A 24,158-nucleotide genomic window follows, 5' to 3' on the forward strand; every position below is an offset into this window, starting at 1 on the left:
CTCCCCAGCTTCTTCACAGTCCTCCTTTACCCGATGACAGTTCTGAGAACCTGTTTGTGGGGAGGGTACTTCTTCTACTTCTACCTTGTCTGGCTTCCATTTTTGGGGTTTAAGCATTTTTTGATCTGGGTCGGTCTCCATATTTACCCTGTCCAATTCAGGGTCTTTCGGAGCCCACTTTACTTTGGGAGGGATCCCCACGTTCCTAAAATAGAAGGTTTGCTTACCTGAATCCTCCAGGGACACTTCTCTTCCAAGGGGATTATGTTTAGCTCCTCCTCAAAGTGGGTTCTTTTTTTACCTCTCCTACTTCTCCTTTGCTCTTTGGGTAGAATAGTCATTTTCAGGCTGAGAGGTTTCCAGGGTTTCTGTTTGAGTGAGAAAGGAAGCTTCCTCTAGGGCTTGGTATCGCCCCTTCACCCAGGACCCCCCTCAGGACCCTGTGTCTTGTCAGACGTTTCCTCCCGTCATTTTTCCACTGGGGAATTCTGGGGAGCAGGGTCAGGTTGAGGTTTTGGCTGAGCCCTCAGCAAGCACCCCAGGTGGTCGGCCAGTTGCTGGACCTGTTGCTACAGCTGCAAGACATTTTCTGGGTTGTATGGAGGTCTTGAGTCATACCCTTTTCAGGAGCAGCAGCGGTAACTGCCACTTCTCCCAGAGTAGCTTGGGTAATGGAAATTTCTCCCATAATTTTCCATTGCGATCCTCTCTTCTCTCGGATTAAGGGTTCTATTGTCCTGGAACCAGGCAGAAAGAGGAGGGTTATTCTGGAAGTTCTGATTTGGAGGGTACCTGTGGAAAATGTTTAGGTTGGGAGGTGGAGTGATACTTCTCTCCTGAGGGAGATTTGGAGCGAAGTTTACCAGGCAGTATTTACCTGGTTGTGCCCCCCACCCCAGTGCCAGGGCAGGGTACACAAACCCCAGGATTGGTTTGGTCCCTGATACAAGAGCTTAGATAGGTGGCAGGGTCAGAAGGATCATTGTTCTGAAATCCTGCCTGACTCCCATTCAATTGGGCTGGGGTGTGGGACCCTCTGCCTTCCATTTGGCTTGTTGGCAGGGGGAGTATTTTAAGGCCCCCCCATCTCCAGGTCCAAATGATGGGTAGTTCTCACCTCTGCTACTTTTGCAGCAGCAGGTTTGGTAGATGGTTTTGGAGTGTTTTAGTTTCAGTGGGCTTCTGGACCTCATAGATCCTGGTGGCTTTCTCAACTACCCAATCTAGTATTCTGCGCTCTTGGAAATCACGCACCAATTCAGTAATGATGTATTTGGGGAGTGCAATTAAATAGGTGGTCACAAACTCCCTACTATTTGTGTTAACCCGACTGGAAGTCTGCAAAAATGCACGTTTTAACACCTGCACGAACTCCCTAGGCACCTGATCTTCCACACATTGCAAATTATATGCAGCCTTATGGGCCTCTTTTGGGTTCCTTTGTGTGGAGAACTGTTTCAAAATGGCCACCTTATTGGTGGCATACAATATATAAAGGGGGAATCCCAGGTTACCACATAGGTGGTAGCTCTATCTTATTCTGGGAGGTAGAGACTAATTTAACGAGAGATAGATAGCTTATTCTGGGAGGTAGAGACTAATTTAACGAGAGATAGATAGCTTAGGATAACACAACAGTTATAAGCATTAAACATCAACTGCTATTTATGACACATTTAATATTTTAATAAAGACATAAAAAAGTTTTTTTACAAGTCCGTTGTAAATCACTCAATAAAACACTCTAAAACAGTGACAATATCGTACCCTAATGGGTAGGATTGACATCAATGTTAATCTGATCAATAATAATGCAGAGTATCTAGCATTTAGTTCTCTGGTATTGTCCTTGTTTCAACATTTCTCATATTACTATGGTCAAAGATTTTAACCATTGTGTAGTCTCGACATGTTTCTGTTCGATGTCAATTAATACAGAACTTTCATCAGGAGTATAGTCACTAAGCTTAAAAAACCACAATCTAAACTTTGAATCTGTTAAGCCGAAGAATCTTCTGGCTGGATGTGGAAAGTGTACACGACAAATCTGACGTGTTTTCAAATGGTTGTAACTGTTGGTAAAACACAGTAGAAAAGAGAGAAGCTATTAGTGCTATTATCTAGATTTAGAGAAAAATCTCAAGAGGAGGCATAGGATATAAATAACCTTGTCCCCTCTGTGGAGTTAATGCAGAAGCTGGCTTGGTTATGGCATATTTAAGGCTTCTGTAGGTGAAGAGACCCTTAATAAGGGATAAACATCCTGCAAAAATAGAGGTTGCAAAAATTTAGAATCGCCCTGCGAGGCCGTATAAAAGGGAGCACAGTGAAGAAGTCACCCTTAAGGCATTAAGACTAGTTATGCATTAATTAGCAAACTGTCCCCCAAAGTATTTACCTGAAGGTTTAAGATGATAATAGCTCTATAATCCTTACATAGAGGTCAATTGGGAAAACTTTTTCTGCAGCCCCCAGAATAAATTTTTGTTCGGCTGGGATAAGCTGTTAGAGAAAACAAATGAAGTACCTCATTAGGGTCTTCAGAGGTTGGGTTGTATGAATAAGATAACAGGTAAGTTAACCACCAATGGATTTAAAATCTTACCGTGGCTCGTTATGATAAGTCGCCGTATTCTTTAGTGTACGCTGAAGTAGAGCTATGTTGACTACAATAGGCTTCTGTGTAGTAAAGCGTCTTTTAAATACCTGCCGGTATAGAAATGGGGATGTTTATATGCACAGAATCTATTTTTTAGTAAATTATCTGCGTTAGTCGCGAATACTCAATCTTATTGTAATTCTTTTCTGTGGGGGGACAGGAGTAACCCCGGTCTGTAAAATGAGAAGAAAGGTTTTACCTGAAGTAGGTATCTCTATTGAACAAATCTTTTGAGGGACTTCGCTATAGCCGGTTGAGTTCGTCCTCTTTCCCTCAAAGATAGGCAGCTGCCATCTTGAGTGGGGATTTATATAGGGACTATGGTCCCTTGTTTGTGTCGAATCCGCGTGAGTGTCAAATACAAAAATATAGCAAATCCTAGCTAAATGCTCACGGTGCCTTTTCACTGAAGACCAAGCCTCCGTGCTTAGACTCGGATAGTCAAGACGTTAAAATGTTAAAACGCCCCGAAAGCAAAACGATCCCCATGTTCAAAACAATATGCGTAGGTTGGAAATACTAATTATAGAGCTCCTTAAAGAGAGGGGATTAAAAATGATCCTCAATCTAATCCATCAATAGAAAGAATGATAAATGCGGGTTACTGGAAATGGCTATCGAAGTAACACAATAGAGTCAATCAATTTTGCCCCATTCCACTGCATCGTTTAGCCCTTCCTTGTCACTCTGTGTTAAAAAAATAAGTCTTTGTTCCTTTGTGATTAGGGCTTGTTTCTTTTTGTTGATATCAGTGCCTATCATAGTATAGAGAACTGTCCAACTGTCCTCTGGATGGAGAACGTGACCTCCCTCTTGCGAGAGAAGATCCTCTCTTTTTGGAAGACGTATTGGAGGGCAGATGGACATGTCGAGAAGGTCGGGGTACCACGTTCTCCTGGCCCAATCCGGGGCAATTAGGATCATGGTTTTCCTGAACTTTCTCAACCTCCTGATTACCTGAGGGATCACAGGGACTGGAGGGAACGCATATAGAAGAGAAAATTCCCATTCTACTACAAATGCATCTCCTAGAGCTCCTCTCGGGGGAAATTCCCTTGAGCAGTACAGTTCGCACTTCCTGTTGACAATGGTCGCGAACAGATCCACTTGAGGGGTTCCCCAAAGGGCGAAGATCTCCATAAGGACTTCCTGAGCTATCTCCCACTCGTGAGAGACTGTGCTCTGCCTGCTCAGAGTGTCCGCCGCTGTGTTTTGCTCTCCTGCTAGGTGAATGGCAGATAGGGAGATCCCTTCTTGTGTTGCCCAGAACCAGAGCTGCATTGCCTCTCTGCACAGTGGCAGTGTCCCTACTCCTCCTCTCTTGTTGAGGTAGTACATGGCCACTGTGTTGTCCGTCATGATCAGGACATTCTTTCCCTGTACAGAGGGCAGGAAGGCCTTCAGCGCTAGTCTGATCGCCCTCAGCTCCAAAAGGTTGATGTGTAGTCTGGACTCCGATGGAGACCAACGACCGCTGATTGTCAGATCATTGGTGTGGGCTCCCCACCCCGTGAGTGAGGCGTCCGTCACTACAGTGATCTCCGGCCATGGCTGCCAAAAAGATTGTCCCTCGAGGATGTGTTCTTTGCAAACCCACCATTGTAGGTCCTGAGCTACTCTGGTTGGAACTGTTATTTCCCCTGAAAATTGGGACCATTGAGTCCTGAGGGCCCATTGAAGGGATCTCATCCTCAATCTGGCCTCCGGCACCAGAAAAATGCAGGATGCCATGAGGCTGAGCAACCTGAGAAAATCGAAGGCCGGTAGATCCTGGGCATTCTGGAATTTTGTCACCATCTGCAGAATGTGGTGAGCTCTCTCTTCGGGAGGCGAGGCTTTGCCCGAACGAGTATCCAAGACTGCTCCTATAAACTGGAGCTTCTGTGATGGTATCATGTTTGACTTTTTTAAATTCAGAGAAAACCCTAGTTTGTGAAGGAAGTGGCAAGTCTTGTATAGATGATCCTGGACTTGTTCTGGAGAACGTGCCCTGATCATCCAATCGTCCAAATAAGGGTAGACATGAATCCCCCCTCTTCTGAGACTCGCTGCCACTACCGCCATCAACTTGGTGAAAACTCTTGGGGCGGAGGTCAACCCGAAAGGCAGAACTCGAAACTGATAGTGAGAGTTGCCAAACGCGAACCTCAGGTACTTTCTGTGCTTGAGATGGATTGGCACATGAAAGTAAGCATCCTGAAGGTCCAATGATACCAACCAGTCTTGAAGTTGGAGAGCCTGAAGGTTCTGAGAAAGAGTGACCATCTTGAACTTGTCCTTCCTGAGGAACTTGTTCAAGTTTCTCAAGTCCAAGATGGGTCTCAGTCCTCCGTCCTTCTTTGGAATGAGGAAATATGGGGAATACCAACCCTTGTTCCTCTCCGCTACAGGTACATGTTCTATTGCACCTTTCTGTAGCAGGGTTAAAACTTCCTGCAACAGGAGCGGGTCTGGATTTTTGGTAGAGTTGTATTCCGGTGGGTGATTCTGAGGTTTCTTTAGAAAAGGAAGGCAGTAACCATGGGATACTGTTTCCAGTGCCCAAACATCTGAAGTAATGCCCCGCCATTCTTTCAGATGCTGTGAGATCCTGCCTTCCACTGGGGTCTTGTGAGTCAAAACCTCAGAGTGTTTTTTGCGGCTGCTCCAGCAGCGGCTGAAGGGACAGATGCTGCTGCTGGGGCAGATCTAGCGCCTCTTCCTTGCCGCCGAGGAAATTGTCTTTGCCCCCTTTGATTGGCCTGTCCCCTTCCTCTCCCAAATGAGGAGTAAAAACGAAAGGGATGACCCCTCCAGGAAGATGAGCCTGTGTAGGGGCGTTGCTGAGGTTGTCGTATAGCGGCACTAAGTGACTTTGCCACTGCCTTGGAGGTCTGCAGCTTCTCCAAACTTTCATCTGCCTTGCTGCCAAACAACCTCGAGCCATCAAATGGCATTTTAAGGAGTCTAGATTGAACATCTGGTGCAAAACCTGACTTCCTTAGCCACGCAAATCTGCGTAGCACTGCGCTAGACGCCATGGACCTGCTGATACTTTCAGCAGTGTCCAAACCTGCTTGAGGGCATTCTCCCGAAGCCTCCTTACCATCCTTAATTATGGATAGGAAACCATCACGTTCCTCTCCTTCCGGGATGTGTTGAGCTGCCGCTAACATGCAATCCCACAGAGTATAATTAAATCTAGCCAATGTACAAGATACATTGGTAGACTTCAGAGCCATGCTCCCTGATGTAAAGATCTTTTTCGACCAAGTATCTATTTTCTTGTGATCCCTATCAGGGGGAATAGTGGGGTATGCCGCATTTTTTGTTGATTTGGCTACCTGAACTACCAAACTCTCAGGAGAAGGATGTTTACTCAAATACTCTGGGTCAGAGTTACAAGGTCTGTATTTCCGCATATTTTTTATTTACTGCTGGACTAGATTCCGGTCTTTCCCAAGCAGCATTTACCCTCCTTTGCAGGTCAATATGAAAAGGAAGTATGGGGTCTGGTTGAGGACCTCCTGACAAAATATCTGTCATGTCATCATCCTGGTATACAGGTGCATTATTACCCCACCCCATAAACTCTGTTACTCTATTCATGATTTTTCTGTAACCCAGATCAACATGTTCTGCTGGATCTGGTCTCTCAAATTCATATTCAGGAGATGTGTCTATTCCACTTGCAGACTGTAAACATTCATACAAATCCTGCATTTTTGATTGAGAATTTATTAATTCCTCTGGAACATCTCTTGTCCCATATTTTACCCCTGCTGATGTAACCTCAGGTTCATCTTGTTCTTCATATTCTTCATTTTCTGATGACATTTCTCCATATACAGATGACATAGTATGGAATAAATCATGTCTGTTTTCAGGGTGAAATATTTTTTCAAGAATATGTTTCAACCCTGGTGTCGACGTCAACAGAATGCGTTGATGGCGTCGAAGTCGTGGCCGTTACCTTCGATGTTGTTGAGGTATTCTTCGATGTTTTTCGAAGGCACTTCAAATGGCGTCGAAGGAATCTTCGAGGCAGTCGATGTTGTCGAAGTAGTCTTCGAAACACTGGACGCCGTCGAAGAAATCTTCGAGGTCGTCGATAAAATATTCGACGTGACTTTTTTCTGTTGGGTCGTCGACCCTTTATACTTGACAGCCTTCGACAGAGGCTTCGAAGATGTTTTCGTCAAAGTCTTTAATTACTTATCGACATCGAAAGTCTTTTTCGTAGAGTCTGTCTTTTTAGGTGTCTGGGAAGAGTCCCTAGAAGACACCCTCGACAATTTCTTGTCGGACTTCTTAGTTTTAGACCTTCCTCTGTCACTTTTGTGACTAGAGGCATGACCTTCAACAGACATTTTTGAGGGGGTTTGGGCCGTGTTCTCAAAAATTTTCATCATGAACTCTCTAAATGCTTCCCACTTTTTAGGGGAGTCGTGTTTAGTTGAACAAGTAATAACTTCCTCTGAAGTTGAGGAAGAAGAAGAAGAGGGAGATCGGTGTCGTCCCTTTTTCGCCTTTTTGGACGAAGAAGAAGAGGACTTCCTTGATCTACTCCTCGATCGTGATTTTTAATGGTGTTTTGCCGAAGACTCAACCGAGTCTTTCTTCCCTCTCGAAGAAAACTTTGAGGATTCCTCCCCCACCGCCAGTTTACCTCATCTTTCTTTCAAGGCCTTGTGGGTCATGGATTGGCACGAACCGCAGTCATCGATCCGATGTTTGGACCCAAGACACCAGACGCAGTTACGGTGAGGGTCGGTCAGTGACATATTTCTGCCGCACCTTAGACACTTCTTAAACCCTGTTTTCGGAGTAGATGGGTTTGAGGAAGATGACATAATCGCTTAAGACTGAAGCGCCGTTTTATTTCGATCCGAAGCAAAGCTAACGGAAAAACGGAACTGAGGCCAACGGGCGCGCTCGAGGCATTTATACTACGGATGACGTCGACACTCGACGGATTCCGCCGAGGGACATCGACGCCGTCGCCTTGAGTGGAGCGCCCTCTGGTGGAGAGAGAAAAAAATTTCCGAAACAGCTAAGCTGAAGGTAAGGATATATCTAAGATGAGGAATACGTGGGAGTACACAATCCATTCGAATAGTAGGTTATTACAAAAATACTAAAAGTGATACAGGATAAGCAGCCTGAAGCTTATTGTAATTACCTCAAAGCTCAGAAAGCTCCTTCTCCACAATTCCTGGTAAACTCACTATCTGTTGTCCAATTCTGAGCAATGAAAGGGTTTGTGAAGCTGAAAACATGGTTTGTATTATGTGAGAAAAGTTTAAAAAGCAACAAAGACAGGAAAGACGACTTGGGATGGAAGCTTTGCTCTGCCCATGGATGATTCTGATTACAGAGGAACATGACAAGGCTTTGACAAAGGGTGATGAACGTAATATATGTCAGCTCCAAACAAGAAACAAAATAGGATAATGTCTATCAAAACAGAAAGGAAAACCAAAGCAATCAAACAAATGGAATAGTAAATTCAAATAACATGAGGCAATCTAGTAAAGCAGGAACTGAGAAAAACCCAGAACAAATGCCTATATGTGCTGAGAAAAACCCAGAACAAATCCCTATATGTGCCCACCCACATCAAAGGAAAGGAGGGACAATGGAAAACAATACCTGAACATTGGAAAACACTCCAAGTAAAGCCAGCTCAAGAAAAGGGATTCCCTGAAAACCGTACTAGGTCAGACAGCTAGGGTGTCATGCACAATTGTGCTGCCTTAGGGACAAAGGTCCATTCTAATAGTACTGGTTCAGGAACCAAGTTAGATTGCAAAATTGAGCAAGCTCGGGAAACAAGAGGATTGTGAAATAGTTTAATACCAAGTTGCAAGAACCATGGAAAAACATTCCAAATTCGAAATTCAGGGATTCGGGAATGTAGGAATATCAGGAAACGGTAAGTAAGAAAAAGAGGGGCAGCCACAGCATAAACTCTGCATCAGGGACCAATACTTGGCTGAACTAGAAAGAAGATTTTAAAGTAGACTAAGGATCATGTGCCTCTGTTGTGATCAATACTAGCATCTGGCTGGCACCCTAGGTGTTATCCTTCCTCCAACCATCCTTGGCTAGTGTTAAAGAGAAGGCTGTGACTACTGAAAAATGAAGTCCTGCAAATGCAAGCATGTACCATCTATTTACATTTTGAATGTGTACTTGATGTTACACTAGGACCCGAGAATATAACAGTGAGATAAACAAGAGGATCTAGCTAAAGGATAGTCTTGATTACATTTTTTTATGCTAGAATATAGAAAAGAGAAGCTAAATGGCTTAGCCCGATCTGGGTGCCACAATCCTGATATGGATCTGGATCCGAAGAGAACGTGTACGTGCAATCTTAGTGTTTCCATATCGATGTGTGTACAGTTTATGGGCAATGTGAGACCAATGGAACAATAGGAAATCAGAATATAACACCATTATTTTTATCAGAGACATCATGTTGTGGTTGGATGAATGCCTAAAGAGTAGTGGGGCTTGCAAAACTTAAAAAGAATGCCTATCTGGCTTGGCTATTTCAAAAAATGGAAAGGAGTGCGACAACATTGTCAAGGTGTGTCGTTACTTGAGTGCCAAGAGAGTCTGGGGTTTTCAATTACCATTTGCAAGGGTATAACTATTATGAAAGTGCCAGGATGGAGAACTGATTCGCTAATAGGAGCTATATAAACAGACACCTCCTCTTATGCACACAGGTTTATGGATACATTATCCAGCTTGCATTTTGGTTCACTCACAGCCTAAGGGATATAACATCCAGGGAAGTTAATAGCTTACATGTCAAAACTTTTAAGTGAATTGCTAAGTTAAAACCTCCTAGCGATCGCATAGTCAACTGCCCTTCAGCCGTTTCCCAAAGTCCACTAGCCATTGCAAATGGCAAATGGCCTCGTGGTCCACTGGTCAGGGCCGTGGCAATTGTATTTCACTAGCCACCAATGTTCCCATTTTACATGTTGCACCAATGCTCCCTGCCTAGTAAATGTGATCTCTGCAGGTTTGAAACACAGTCCCCCTCTTCCTATTCACACAATCATTTTCAGTAATCGAGTATGCCAATTCTCATGGTAACATATAATTTGGAAATTAACGGGAACATTTTCTAAAATTGAGAACTCCCCATCCTCACTGGCATTCATCATGTGCCCCCTCCTGTTTTCTTGGAGCATACAATCCTCTCCATGGCGTTTTCCCCTCCCATTAACCCTTTTCACTCTTTGGTTTGTGTGACAGATTTTCTTTTCTTAACACGCCTTCTCACATTCTCACCAAACCCAAAATCTGCCATTTCACATGTTGTCCTCTTTCCCACTTTCCACCTCCAGCTTTATTTATTTATTTATTGAGCATTTGTTAGGCACCTATACAACAGAATGCTGTTTCCAGGCATCACAAGGCAAAGTGGGAAGGGAGCAAGGGGAGTAAATAACAGTGGCAAAACAGTAATACACAATTGTGGTCCTACTAGGCCTTGTGACATTCAGACGTGCAAGTGCAGTGCAGAGAAGTGCAGTAGATAAGGAAGGGAGAGGGGAGCAAGTTATGGGTAAGTGCTGGTCGGATCCTGGGACGGAAGTGCAAAAGGGTAGCCAAGGGAGGAGGCCACTGGCTAAGTGCTAGGGTGGAGAAATACTAAGGGTTGGATGCACAGCGTACAGGCAAGAGGCTGCAAGTACAGTGCTGAGGGCGAGGGAGGGTGCTGGTGATGACTGGGTAGAGGACCTGGTAACCTGTGAGGTTCATGAAGGACCAGATGCCAATCTCAACGGCAGTGGGGAGATTAGCAGGGAAGGAAAAGAGGGAAGGAGGTAGAGAAAAGCAGAGTGTCGAGAAGTTTTCCGGAACTTGAGGAGATCCGGCTCAAGCCTGAGAGAGGCAGGGGAGCTGTTCCAGAGAGAGGCACCAGCCGAGGAGAGAGATCTGCCCCACACTCTCTGCTTGGAGAAGCTTTTGACAAGCAGAGTGTTGAAGTTAGAAGAGCCAAGAGCTCGAGTAGGGAAGTATTTAGGGAGTGAAAGTTGGATATAGTGTGGTCCTAGGCCCCAGAAAGTCTTGTGGATGAATCAGAGAGTCTTTAATATGATCTTCGCGGCCACTTGGTGCTAGTGGAAAGATTGTAGGGCTGGAGAGATATGGTCCCTCGGCTTGAGGCCAAGGATACATTTTGCAGCCCTCTTCTGGATTAGCTTAAGGGGGCATAGAAAGAAAAGGGGGAGGAAGAGGCTGTTGCACTATTCCAGCCTAGAGAGAACTAGAGCTCTGGAGACGTTGAGCTTCTGGGGAAAGTTGAGGAAAGGGATAATGCATCTAAAGAGGTGAAGCTGGAAGTGGGCTTTCTTGGCAAGGTCCAAGATTTCAGTGGGTGAAGGAGAGAGCATAATCGAAGATGACTCCAAGGATTTTGGCCTCACCGGATGGTAAGGGTAGAGGGACAAGGAGTTGGGTCAGAGATTAGGAGGGTAGGAGGGAAACAGGGCGCAGGTGTCCTGATGAGAAGGATCTCCATCTTGCTGGCATTAAGACGAAGATCGTTAGCCGCACACCATGCCTGGATGGAGGTCAGACGATCAGGGATGAGAGAGGAGGAAGAGGAGGTAGTAGAGGAAAGTCTGAAGGAACGCTGTGTGTCATTAGCATAACACTGAAAATGTTGAGAGAAGGAGGCGATCAGATGAGCAACAGGGGTGAAGTAGATATTGAAGAGCCACAGTGATAGGATGGAGCCCTGAGGGACACCGCAGGTAGAGAGTGAGGGGGTGGAGGAGAAAGGGCCCAGTTCTAACTGGGGAGGGCGGTTAGTGAGGGAAGAGGTTAACCAATCCAGTGCCCAGTTATTGATGCTGAGGGTGTCACAAAGCTGTTTTTTGAGGATAGAATGGTTGACTGTGTCAAAGGCAGAGGAGAGATCGAGGAGAATGAGAACAGCAGGAGAGCTTGAGTCAAGATTTGCAAGCATGTCTTCACAGGTGTTCAGGAGAGCAGTTTCTGTGCGTCTGTATGCCCAGAATCCAGATTGATTATCATTGAGGCAACAAACAAGTTCAGTATGAAGGATCAATAGGGGGAGCACCAACTTCTCCAAATGTTTGTCCAGGAAGGTGATGGGGAGATACCTGAGCTTCTTATGAATACACCCCCTTTTCTCCTCCAAATAGCACTTTGAGCAATTTTCATTTCCGGCTTCACTCGAATCAAGCTAAATAAATAGTGGTATCATTTCTGACCATGGGATGTATATAAAGGTTTTTTGGGAGCAAGGCGAATGCGTGTTTCGGTCAAATATTTGGAAAACTCCTGAATGATTTTACCCCGAATCAACAAAAGGCACATCTGGGATGCTTTGTGCCTAAGTTATTTCTTTTTTTGTTTTCCTTTATTTTGATTTGGTTAAATCATAACTAGGATGATAAAAGAACGGAACAAACAATCTAAAAAAACAATAAAATAAGATAATATTAACAGAATTCTAAACATTAAAGCAAATACAGACAATTCATAAAATCAACTACTGCCAAAACACTTGAATCAGAGTCCCCCAATAAACAAGAATCCCAAAAAGCTTCCCTATCTATTGAGACACAAGAATACACAACCTTCTTAAATGATACAATATTCTTCCCATGAATGGCTCGACAGTACACCAAAATATACTTCATGGTTTCACTCTCATTGATATGATAGGTTATTTATAACGCGCTTAATAACCAGAGGTTCCTGGGGATTGAACCTGTGTTGCTCTGTGTCGTCTTGCTTCCAAGGCAAGCACGTTGCCCCTGAGCTATCCTCCAGAGAGGTTATTAAAGAGCCTGCAAATATCCTTACCCCCTCCAATAGACCATATTTGACAAATACATGTTTGGTTAGAAATAGGTTTAACCTGAATCTAAGAATATACTCTGTATTGCTCGATTCTGTAAAGTGAAAGATACAGTGCCAAAAGTCCACTCTTTTTATGCTCCATATGTAGATGTTTCAATAACCCATAGCCATGAAGGAGCTCAATCGTTGCCGTCCAGTCCAGTCCATATAGAGCACGCTTTATATTTCCTGGGTTACAGAACTCATAGAGGCGTGCTAATGACTGCACTTTATTTTTGTTCCTAATGATGTTCAAATCCTCAAATAATTAGCCAGCCTGTGGAGCAATACGTTTGTGAAAGAATGTCAATCATTTCCAGTGAGCCATGCACACTAATGAATTAATCCCCAGCTCATATCGTATTGCAGCAACAAGCACAGAAGTATGTAACCTTAGAGCTTTTCGCCAAAAAAGCCCTTTGAACCTTGGAAGAATATTTAAAACCTATAGGACTTGTACTTCAATACTGTAAAGGATCTTTGTAACGAGTTTGTCCAAATAAAATCTCAGTAGAGGGTTTATATAAAATGTCCTCTATTTAGAGTACAATCTACATAATTGGTTAGAGAAGGACATGGTCTTAGCATCCATTCTTTATACTGTGATCTATGGTGATTAGAAAACTAAGGTAGACCAAACTATCTACCCTTAATAATGGATCCAGGGCGAGGGACCATTTCTTTTTTTATTTTTTTTATTTAAGATTATTGTTTTAGTTGAAATTCAACTTTTTCAATAGTATACATTTCACATTAGAGAACAGTTAACATTTAGTGGAAGGTGCTGGAAATTTATTGGCTAATAATCATTACCGGAAAGTATATTTGAACAACTATTCATCTAATTCCAGGGGCGTAGGAATTATGTTTAGGAAGGGTTTTAATGGACTTATTGATAAGGTGAGTATGGACTCTGAGGGTCGTATTATTTTGCTAGATTTGAGTATTGAGGGCAGAATGATAACATTTGGACCTATTTATGGTCCCTGTGTGCGAGGTGGGATGTTCTTTCAGACTTTGAAAGGGATGTTGCGTGATATGGGAGGAGAATCTTTCATCATTGGTGAGGATTTTAATTGTGTCATAGATCCTGTCTTAGACAGGTCTTCTTCATGTGGTTTCACTGGTCGGACGTCAAGTAGGGAGTTCCGAGAATTTTTGGAAGTCTTTGATTTGGTTGATGTTTGGAGGAATTCTCATGGGAGAGATAGGGAATTTTCATTTTACTCTCCGGTACATGACTCGTACTCGAGGCTTGACTACATTCTTATGTCAGACAGATTGGCGGAGACGGTTTTGGATGTGATGATAGGGGAAAGGCACCTTTCAGATCATTCAATTGTGACTGCAAGGTTGTCAGATGTTGCTGAGCGGGAAAGTATTTATAGATGGAGGCTGAAACCTTTTGTGCTGAAAAATGAGGCTGCTTTGGTGGCGTTGAAATTGTTTATCACTACTTATTTTCAAGAAAACTGCGGGTCGGCAGATAACATGATAGTGTGGGATTCCTTTAAAGCTTCTGTTACGGGAGAGTTGATGAATTGGACTGCTAGGGTTCGAAGGGTTGAAGGTGCTAAATTGAAGGAATTGGAAGAGGAACTTTGGAAATTGCAGAGATGCTATGCGTTGACAAATGATGTGAAGTTGAGGACTAGAATGGCGGTGATAAAAGAAAAGTTGCAAAGTGAGTTGAATTTGCAGGCGGAAAATGGTTTATATTATGTGAAACAAAAATATTGGGAGGGGGGAGATCGTGGAGGGAAGGTTTTAGCTAATACACTGAAGAGTTATTCTGAGAGGGTATACATCCAGAAGATTGTGAATGATTGTGGTAAAGTCCTGGTCAAAAGGGATGAGATTGGGGATTGTTTTCTCCTGTTTTATGCAGACTTGTATAGGGAAGATATGGACCCACAGATGGAGGAGTTGGATGACTTTTTGGAAAAATTGATCTCCCTGTTGTTTTGGAAGAAGGCAGGGAGCTATTGGATGGTCCAATTGACAATGCAGAGGTTTCTTTGGCAATTGGGGAACTCGCAAAAGGGAAGTCGCCGGGAGTGGATGGTCTGACAGTAGAATTCTATCAGTAGTTTGAGGAATCTCTATTTTGTGTGATCTGTATGATTATGCTGAAGGAAGGAAGGTTATGTGGGACAATGAAGGAGGCTATAATTACAGTGATTCCGAAGCCAGGGAAAGATGCTACTAAATGCTGTAATTACAGACCTATTTCATTGCTTAATATTGATATGAAGATTTTCACTAGAATATTGACCGCACGACTTAATAAGTATATGGGGGAATTGATTGAACGTTCCCAAACAGGATTTATGAGAAATCGATATGGGTATGATAATATTAGAACTTTGTTGGATGTTTTGGATTTACCGGAATCGGAGGTCAAAGATGTTTTACTTATTTTTTTAGATGCTGAAAAAGCATTTGATAAGGTAAATTGGAGGTTTTTAAATTATACGTTATCAAAGTTGGGGTTTGGGCCTTTGTTTATCAGGGCGGTTCAATCTTTGCAAAGTGGGATAACAGCTAAAGTATGGGTGAATGGTGGTTTTTCAGGACGTTTGCAGTTGTTTAGGGGCACCCAACAAGGTTGTCCTTTGTCCCCCCTGTTATTTAATTTGGCGTTGGAGCCTTTACTTGTGTATATTCAACAGTATATGGGGATTAGAGGTTTGTGTGTGGGAGACGGAGAAGTTAAAGTGTTGGCTTATGCTGATGATGTGGTGGTTCTATTGAGTAATCCTGCTGAGGGAGGTGTCTTATTGAAGAGTGTTTTTGAAGAAGTAGGCAGATTATCAGGTTATCAGATTAATTGGGGGAAGACGGTGGTGTTTCGTGTAAAGTATTCTCCATTGCAGGAGCAGCTATTAGGTTGGGATTGTAAATGGGAGAATGTGAGCGTCAAGTACTTGGGTATACACCTTATTCGTGATGTGGGTAAATTGGTTAGTTATAATGTAGATAACATTTTAGAGACTCTCCGTAGAGATATTAGAAGATAGGAGCGGTTTATTTGACTGTTTGGGCTACAGTTAATGCAATCAAAATGATTCTATTGCCGAAGGTCCTGTATATTATCCAGTCGTTGCCTTTGCTTTTCACCAGGAAGGAGTTGCGGTGGTTGGATAGGGTATTTCAAGATTTTCTTTGGGGAGTAGGGAAAAAGGCCAAAATTCTGCATTATATTATGATTCGTAGTGTTAAGGAAGGGGGTTTTGGTTATCCGGTCCTGATGAATTACTGTGATGGTTTTCTCTTAAAAAAAGTGTCTAGCTATTTTATTGGTGATTTTCTCCAGGTGCCTTGGTGGGTGCAAATTGAAAAACATAAGCTACTACCTTTCGATATTGCATGTTTGTATTCGTTTGGAAAATTGCCTGGGAGATTAAGGTCACTGAAAACATTTTTGGCGACAAAGGCGGCACTGACATCGCTAATAGTGGGAAATGATCAGGGATTATTTATGTACAAAGGGGCCTCTCTTTGGCTCAACCCAGGTCTCCAAATCAATAATAGACCATTAAACTTGAGGGGTTGGATAGGTAGGGGTGTTTTGAAGATTGGAGATGTTTGGGGGGAGACTGGGATAGTATCATTTGAGAGACTGGTGGAAATGTTTGGGTTGCAAGCTAGAGAGTTCAGGAGATATGATATATTGGCGGATTTGGTATCGGAAAGGGTTCGAATGTTGGAAGCGCTGATGTTGCAGGAGCCTGAGGTTCTTAACCTATTGGTCTGTGGGGTGCGTAAGGTGTCTGATATTTTGAAATGTATAAAGTTAGATGTACAGTGGGCTGATTCATGGGATAAATTGAGATTAGCATGGACAGAGGAACTGGGCAGAGAATTGACCTCAGTTGAATGGGAAAGGGTCTGGAAGGTCCTGATTAGGGCTAAAATAGATATGCAACTGAGATACATTCATCAGAGAATTCTGGGTAGAATCTATTGGACTCCATCTCGTATGTGTTCTCTGGGTATGATTGATAGTGATAGTTGTTGGGGTTGTGGGAAGGAGAAGGGTACGTTGATCCATATGTTATGGAACTGCGAGAGAGTTAAGACCTTTTGGTGTGATGTGGTTGATAGGATTGATCGGGTCTGGGACATTAATTATCCAAGGAACCCATCCGCGATTATTTTGCAATTAATGACCACTGGTTATAAAATTGATTGGGTAACATCGAGTTGGATCGTCAAGGTCTTGTTGGTGGCTACAAAACAGATATTGAAAGTCTGGAAGACGAGGAAGAAACCTTTGGTAGAGGACTGGATTTTTGATGTACAAGTTCTTTCTGCCTACGAAAAGACTATGTTCTGTAGATTGCACGAAGAAACATGCTATGATGAACAATGGGGGAACTTCAATGATCTTTATGGGTGAAGGCTGCTTGGGTTAATGGGGCCTGTGGAGGTTGTATCTAGTCTCGAGAATTATATCGTGGGGGTGTGTGTTTGTGTTTTGTTCTATGTTGTTTTTTGTGGATGTGTATGTGGGGTTGTTACATGTGCATAGGCTTTGACGGATATGTGATTGTTTCTTTGGTCGAAGCTTTTAATGAAATGTATTTGGCAGTATATTCCCGATCCATCTGCTGTTTCTACATATGTAATATTTTCTTTATTGTCGAAAATGGAAATAAAGTTAAGAAAAAAAAACAATTACAAGTATTCAAATATTCAAATAACAAAACAAAAAAAACAAAAAAAACCCATTATTATACAATGATTTCATCAGCTCTCTTGATATGACACCAAAATGCATCTCGGTTATCACATTTCACAATATGTTACATACAATAGCAATCTTATACGTTTTACAACCTCTTTAAGTTCAAAAGCACAACAAAGTAAATCTTGAACGCTTAACAAAGACTAAAAGAATTAATATAGATAAAACCAAGTAAAATCTATTAATATGTAAAAAAAACATGGCTCATGTGCTGTTGAATATTGCTTTAGCAGTGGTGATTATATGCAATGGATATAACTCATCTATAAGAGAGATTGGATCAGGGTTTCAATAGTTGTCTACTTGTTCACTAATCCACCATTATCATAATTATTAAATATTCATTATTCAATAACAGTACTACAGTAAGTCAGCCTAGATGGCAATTTGAGTATCTTTGCCTACCATTTTTACATAATCGTCTGTTAGTGTTAAGGCCATAAAAATATTTTTACAGTTCCTATGTTCAAGGATACTCTGGTGGCATTACATATTAGTTTGCACATCTGTATTTGAGATGATAATTGATATTGACTCAGGTGTTTATAATAAATTTCTTTCCTTTTTCAATGAGTGACGACCACTCAGTTATTAAGTGTTGAAGTGTTTCTTGGTAGTTTGGTATCAGACAAAATTTACATCTTGTATCGATAAGGGGACACATTTCCTAAAATAAAGCTAACCTGGTTTTTATTGGCCATAAATTAAGACTAAATCGTAAGATTGTTGTAGCATAATTTGAATCTGGGAATTTAGTAAGATAAAATGATGTCTGATGTAAAGGTTTTAATATAAATGCGCCAAGTTTTACTGTTGCTTTATCCGTAAAGTCGTTTAACAACTGTATGGATATATCAGCTTCAAGTAATAATGACATGCAACAAACTTTCCATTGTTGTAAATTATTATTTGTTATTACATTGAAAGATGATGCCAGGGTAGGTAGAAGGGACTCACTGAGTGGCTCAGATAGGAGGCATTTCCTACACAAAGCTAAAGTCTCCCACAAGTCTAGTGTCGGAAGCGGCTGTGTTTGTCTTTGTGCACGTGAGACACTCTGCAGTGCGGCTTGACACTTGATTCCTTCTCTTTTCCTTAGGTCATTTCCTCTAGTGAACGACATGAATGACATCGGAGGAGGAAGGAATAGTGGAACAGAGGAACAGAGGAACAGAGGAACGTCTGGACCCTCGGCGATGGTGACAGTCTTCTGGGACGGCGTTCGGCCCCCGGGAGGCAGTGAGCAGTGCACGTTGTGTTTTCCAGCCTGCTCTGGTGTAGCATGGTATAATATTGATCACACCTGGAGGAACGCCGGGATATCCGTGGAAAGTTGGCTGCTTGAGGCTCACCTGGAATTGTAGGGAAGAAGCAGTGTGTGCAGGGGGACTTGTTGTGGTGCTGTGGTGGTAATTGCCCCAAGGGGGATTCCAGAAGAGACATTGCCCTTTATGGAGCAGATTCAAATATAGCTCTACTAGGCACCTTGTGATCAGCTACTGACACCCCCAATCCCTGACCAGTCCTCTGTCTATTATCAGACCTAGTGTTCCTGTAGAGAGCTCTGTGCCTGCTAGTGTGAGAAGGGCTGGTCTCTGTGAGAAGAGCCAGTCTGAGTTGATTAATAATCTTTATACACTGGTCCAGGGGCATACATTGACATATGACAGAGAAAGAATCTGCCTATTAACTACGTGAACGCTCTTCTGACCAGAGGAGTGGGTTAAGGTGTAGTGAGGGCTCCGCCTGTACCACATTGTGGGTGGATTATAAATAACCTACATAGAGTTCTGTCGGAGGCAGCCAGCAGTGAATATCAGCGAGTAATTCGCTGCACTTCGCGGTGCTGGTGCGGCTTGACAGTCCCCTGGGTGGGCTGTGAGCTCTGCTGGATGGCGGCAGATAATCCCTAGTGCCACCCTTTTCCTGTCATCTGTGGTAATAATTCCCGCAGGGGCTATATCAGGAATCTGATCAAAAAATTTCTTTTGACTCTGGTTACTTACAATGGCTTTCTGTGCTAACTGACAATCAGCTGGACGTCAAGTCGATCAGCGCTGCAGTCCTTTGGGAAAAGGAAAGCAGATAAAGTAGAATGTCTCCCTGAAGAAAACGTGCGCAGAACAAATACAACTTGCGCAATAAGCAGTTTAAAGCACCCACAGGTAGAACGGGGAAAGGGGATGCCAATAATAAACTTAAACAGCAAATGCCAACAAGTAAAGGCACTATTACAAACTTTTTCTCACTCAACACTTCTGTTGAATCTATTCCTAATACTCTTGATAAGGAGATAGTAAACAATCAGAGCGCAAGTATTGTGCAAGATAACTCCTCAGTATTAATGATTGACAACAATTCCTTATTGGAGCTGTGCCTCTCCGTCCAAAGATCGATGACTCCTGTCTTGAATAGTTTGGCTGTTGATAAGGAAAATGATGCAACAGCGAAAGAACTTCCACCAACTACGACAACCTCTGAGAGGCTTTCAATGTCACCGGATTTAGCGATACACTCAGAAATCCCAGAATCAGAATCCAACACAGGCTCCTTTTCGGACACGAATACCTGAGATGCAATCTACTATGGCTTCACTGCAGTTTGCATTGAAAATACTGTGCGGCCATATCCTGGAAAATACAATTAATCTGGCAGCATGAAACACAGTAGAGAAAGAGGTGATTGAGGACACTGAGAATAACTTGTCTGAAGCCATGTGGATGATTAAAGACCCCACCCCACCGTTGGAAGCGGACCAGAATGTGACTAACTCTGAGGTCTATTCTCACGGAAATAGCGGCATCTAGCGAGAAGGGCAATAACAAAGAAAAGAGCAAGTGAGGCACCCTTACTACCCTCTGAGTCTGTTCCTGGGACCAAAAACACGAAAAAAGCTAGGAAAAAAGCAGCACGGGTGGAAAAGAGAAACTCTGAAAGAGAAGGGTGCCTCACTAGCAGGCTCATTCCAGTGAAAGATAAAGATCTACCCAACGCAGAAGAAACCCCACCTGAACCCTCTAATATGCCAAATGAACAATCAGTAGAAAACATATAATCTACTCCTAACAATTCAAGGCTGATCCCGTACCTTGAGACTACACATAAGTCAAGGCACGTGATCGAGGAGCAGAACCCAGAAATGAGAAACAACTGTATCTGTATAATCAAGAATCTTTACCAAAATAACAATCATGATTGGTTGACATGAATAGAATTCTTGATTAGGCTCCACTCTATTCCACAATTAAGAGTCTTTACATCAGATGACTTTGGATCCATCGAACCACTAAATACTAAGAATACAAATGTATCGGCAATTCACTGCAAATTTTTGGTCGCTGCGAATTTGCTACGTACATATAAGGATAACTTATTGGAGGTTGATGTGGAAATCAATGTGGATCCAGGAAAAGAAGACCCTGACTGCCCAAGGAAAGTGCCATTTGAACCTAAGATCAAGACCAACATGACCCAGCATCCTGCAAGTAATGAGGTCCAACTGGCAGATGTACAAAACATCTTAAAATGGCTGGCAAAATCTTTGCCAGTGGTATTGAAAAAAGACTGAGGGATTTCATTTCTCTCATGGAATACTACGGGTTTCAGTCATTTGATTTCTCAGGATGGATCATTGTCACACATAAGTAACTATACATGTATTTGCCTACAAGAGGTATGGCTGACTGATCCAATTGTTTTGAATGGATATACAGTGTTTCACTCCCTTGCCAAAAAAGGTGAAAAGGGTAGACCGTTTGGGGGATTAATAGTGGGCATTCTGCATAACGTTAAATCACATCGTATAGAAACTAAAACAGATGACTTTGTGATTGTGGTTGAATTGGTTATACACATTGAGAATAAGGACGAGAACATGTTATTGACAAGTCTGTATAATCCTCTGGGGGACGCTCGAACTACTACTATTCAAGAATCTCTTCATGACATTTTGATTAATTGGACTGTCAAACAGAAGAATAAATCTGTAATGATTGTTGGGGACTTCTATTGTTATATGCCTGGGGATGAGGGGACGATGAGTAATCCTAATTTAAAATGTAAGAGCTTGATGTTCTTTAAGAAAGTTGACCCCAAAGGACAGTGTTGGCTGAGTTTCTTTGAACTATGGGACATGGAGATGATTAATGGCAGAACAACTAATGATTCTCCCGGTCAACCGATTCTGCTAAATCTATAGGGGACCTAAGGGTAAATCATGCAGCAACTAGGATTTCATGGTCAGAGAAAAACATAGCCAATGTGGTAGCTACTCTGTCACTAGACCAGTACAGGGATTCCAGGTTATGTCCATAGAACATATTGAACATTGAATCTCTACACTTGTTCACGAGCATGCCACAATTCGTAAGGGAGGCGCAGTAATAGGTCTGCCCAAGAAAAACCCATTTGACCGTGAAGTTAGAGATGCTAAACGGCAACTCAGAGCAGAAATAAGGAAGGCAAGGAAAACATCTGTGTCAATCAAATGCTTTCTTTCTGCTTGTAAAACTCTCAAGAGTAAGTTCCAGTCGTGGCTAAGACAAAGAAAGTATCTCAAGAAATTAAAACAATGGCAAGATACCATAAGGTTACTATGTACCAAGAATTCTCGTAACATCTGGGCACTCTTGGGAGAAGTAAGAGGCAATAGGACAAATTCGTAATTTGCCTAGCAACATCGAGATAACGGTGGCCGAAAACATATTTCCATCTAGGCCCCTGTTTACAGTAACGGCTTCCACGCTAATCGATAAGATAAATACATTAAAATCTTAAAGGGCACCTGGACCTAATGGTCTGGCCAACATCACATTGAAATGTAACCCTACATTTTGGGCTGAGCTCTGCGGTGGGCAAACTGTACCTTTTGTAACCCAGCAGACGTGTTAACATCACTGAGTTCCGACACAAGCCATCACCATTGGCTGTCTAACTTACCAGGACTTCAACTCCCAGAAGCACCAGCGCTCCTTATAGTGAGACGCCAGGCACTTCAGCGCCGGTGCTTCAGGAGCCAAGCCAGTCTTTCGCCAGTCCTCGCGGTCCACGGCGTCCGGCGCAGAAAACACTGTTTGTAAGTATTTGTTTATCAACTATACAAACTCGATTCAAAAATGGGATTTCTCCCTCTAGATGGACTACCACAAACATCAGTGTTTAAATAAAGCTATTATAGCAGCACACACTACGACTGATAAGAAAGATAAACAATGCATGAAAGATGAGGGATTAGCCACCAAAAGACACCGTAAAAAACCTGGCCAACAGAGAACCAGTCTCCAAATCCAGTCGGGAAAATGAAACATACTCCACAGCTAAATATCAGCATACTCAATATCCGCTCACTGAACAAACATGCCCAATGTATCCATGATAGGGTCATTGAGGAGGGCATAGATATTTTTTGTGTCACAGAGACATGGCTTAAAGAACCAATAGACCCCACATGTGACATTGCAGTCCCAGAAGGATACGTAATTCTTTGTGCCAACACAGAATCCGGTCAAGGAGGAGGAGTAGCAGTAATTGCAAGAAGTTCCATCCCCCTTTTCCCGGGTAAATCTACGTGCAATGGCAGTGAAATTCTTCACCAGTCAGTCCCTCAGGTCATAAAAAGGGTTACCGTAACTCCTTTGGTTAAGAAACCAGGTTTGGACCCTAGAGACCCTATTAACCTCAGGCCAATTACGAACTGTAATTTCCTATTGAAAATCATGGATAGGGTAGCTACTTCACAATTACATGCGCATGTAGAAGTTTCCGAATCACTTCATCCTCAACAGTCAGGATTTAGACAAGCACACAGTACGAGACTGCCAAGATAGACCGTCAGACAAAGATGCTTAGCATCATGGACAAAGGGAAAGCAAGTCTTCTTATCCTACTAGATCTCAGTGCGGCCTTCGATTTGCTAGACCATGATCTGCTCAAAGTTGCACTGGGTAAACGGCTAATTGCTCATCAGCAGCAAAAAAGTGGATAATGTCATTCTTAAAAAAAAGGACATCGCGGGTCCACTGGGGAGATAAATTCTCCACAGAAAGAGAAATTCTTTGCGGGGTCACACAGGGAGCCAGGATGTCACGTCTACTGTTTAACCTGTATTTTAGATTCCTATGCCAAGTATTAGATCACACAAATATCTTTTTCACAAACTACGCTGATGATACGCAGCTAGTGATGTAACTCTGTGAGGACCACAAGAAAGCTAATGATAACATACTAAGGGTCTACTCCATCATAGAACAGTGGATGGACATATATTGGATGTGCCTAAATGGCAAGAAGACCGAGTTGATGGTCTTCGGATCCCATTAGGCCAGAAACTCCCTCTATCCAGATTACTGCTCATTCCAGATTGAAAACACACAGATTAAGGTTCTGGATAAAGTTAAAACACAAGGCATGATGATGGAAGCATCATTAGAGGCTGAAGCACAGACATAATATATAACAAAACATGCAACTACTATCTTAGACTTCTCAAAGCCATCAGACCCTATCTGTCGGAGGGCAACTGTGCCACTGTGGCCAGGGCAACTATTCTAGCTCGCCTTGACTATGGCAACACCCTGATGGTAGGGGCAAACAATAAATGCCTCCAAGCCTATCAGATTATACAGAATAATCCGGTCAGGATCATTAAGTGCAAATCCAAATCCAACCATATCAGTAACTCCAGGAAAGAGCTGCGCTGGCTCAGAGTTCAAAATAGAACTCAATTCAAGGCTCATACCCTAGCCCACCGATGCATCCACGGGAAAGCACCAGGGTACCTGAAATCTACAATACACACATATACACCCATCCGCAGATTAAGATCAGCGGACAAAAACAAGATTGCGGTAGCTACGGATAAATGCAAACTAC

This window comes from Ambystoma mexicanum, chromosome 5p (genome assembly GCF_040938575.1).
Source record: "Ambystoma mexicanum isolate Mex_15411 chromosome 5p, UKY_AmexF1_1, whole genome shotgun sequence".
Classification (NCBI taxonomy): domain Eukaryota; kingdom Metazoa; phylum Chordata; class Amphibia; order Caudata; family Ambystomatidae; genus Ambystoma; species Ambystoma mexicanum.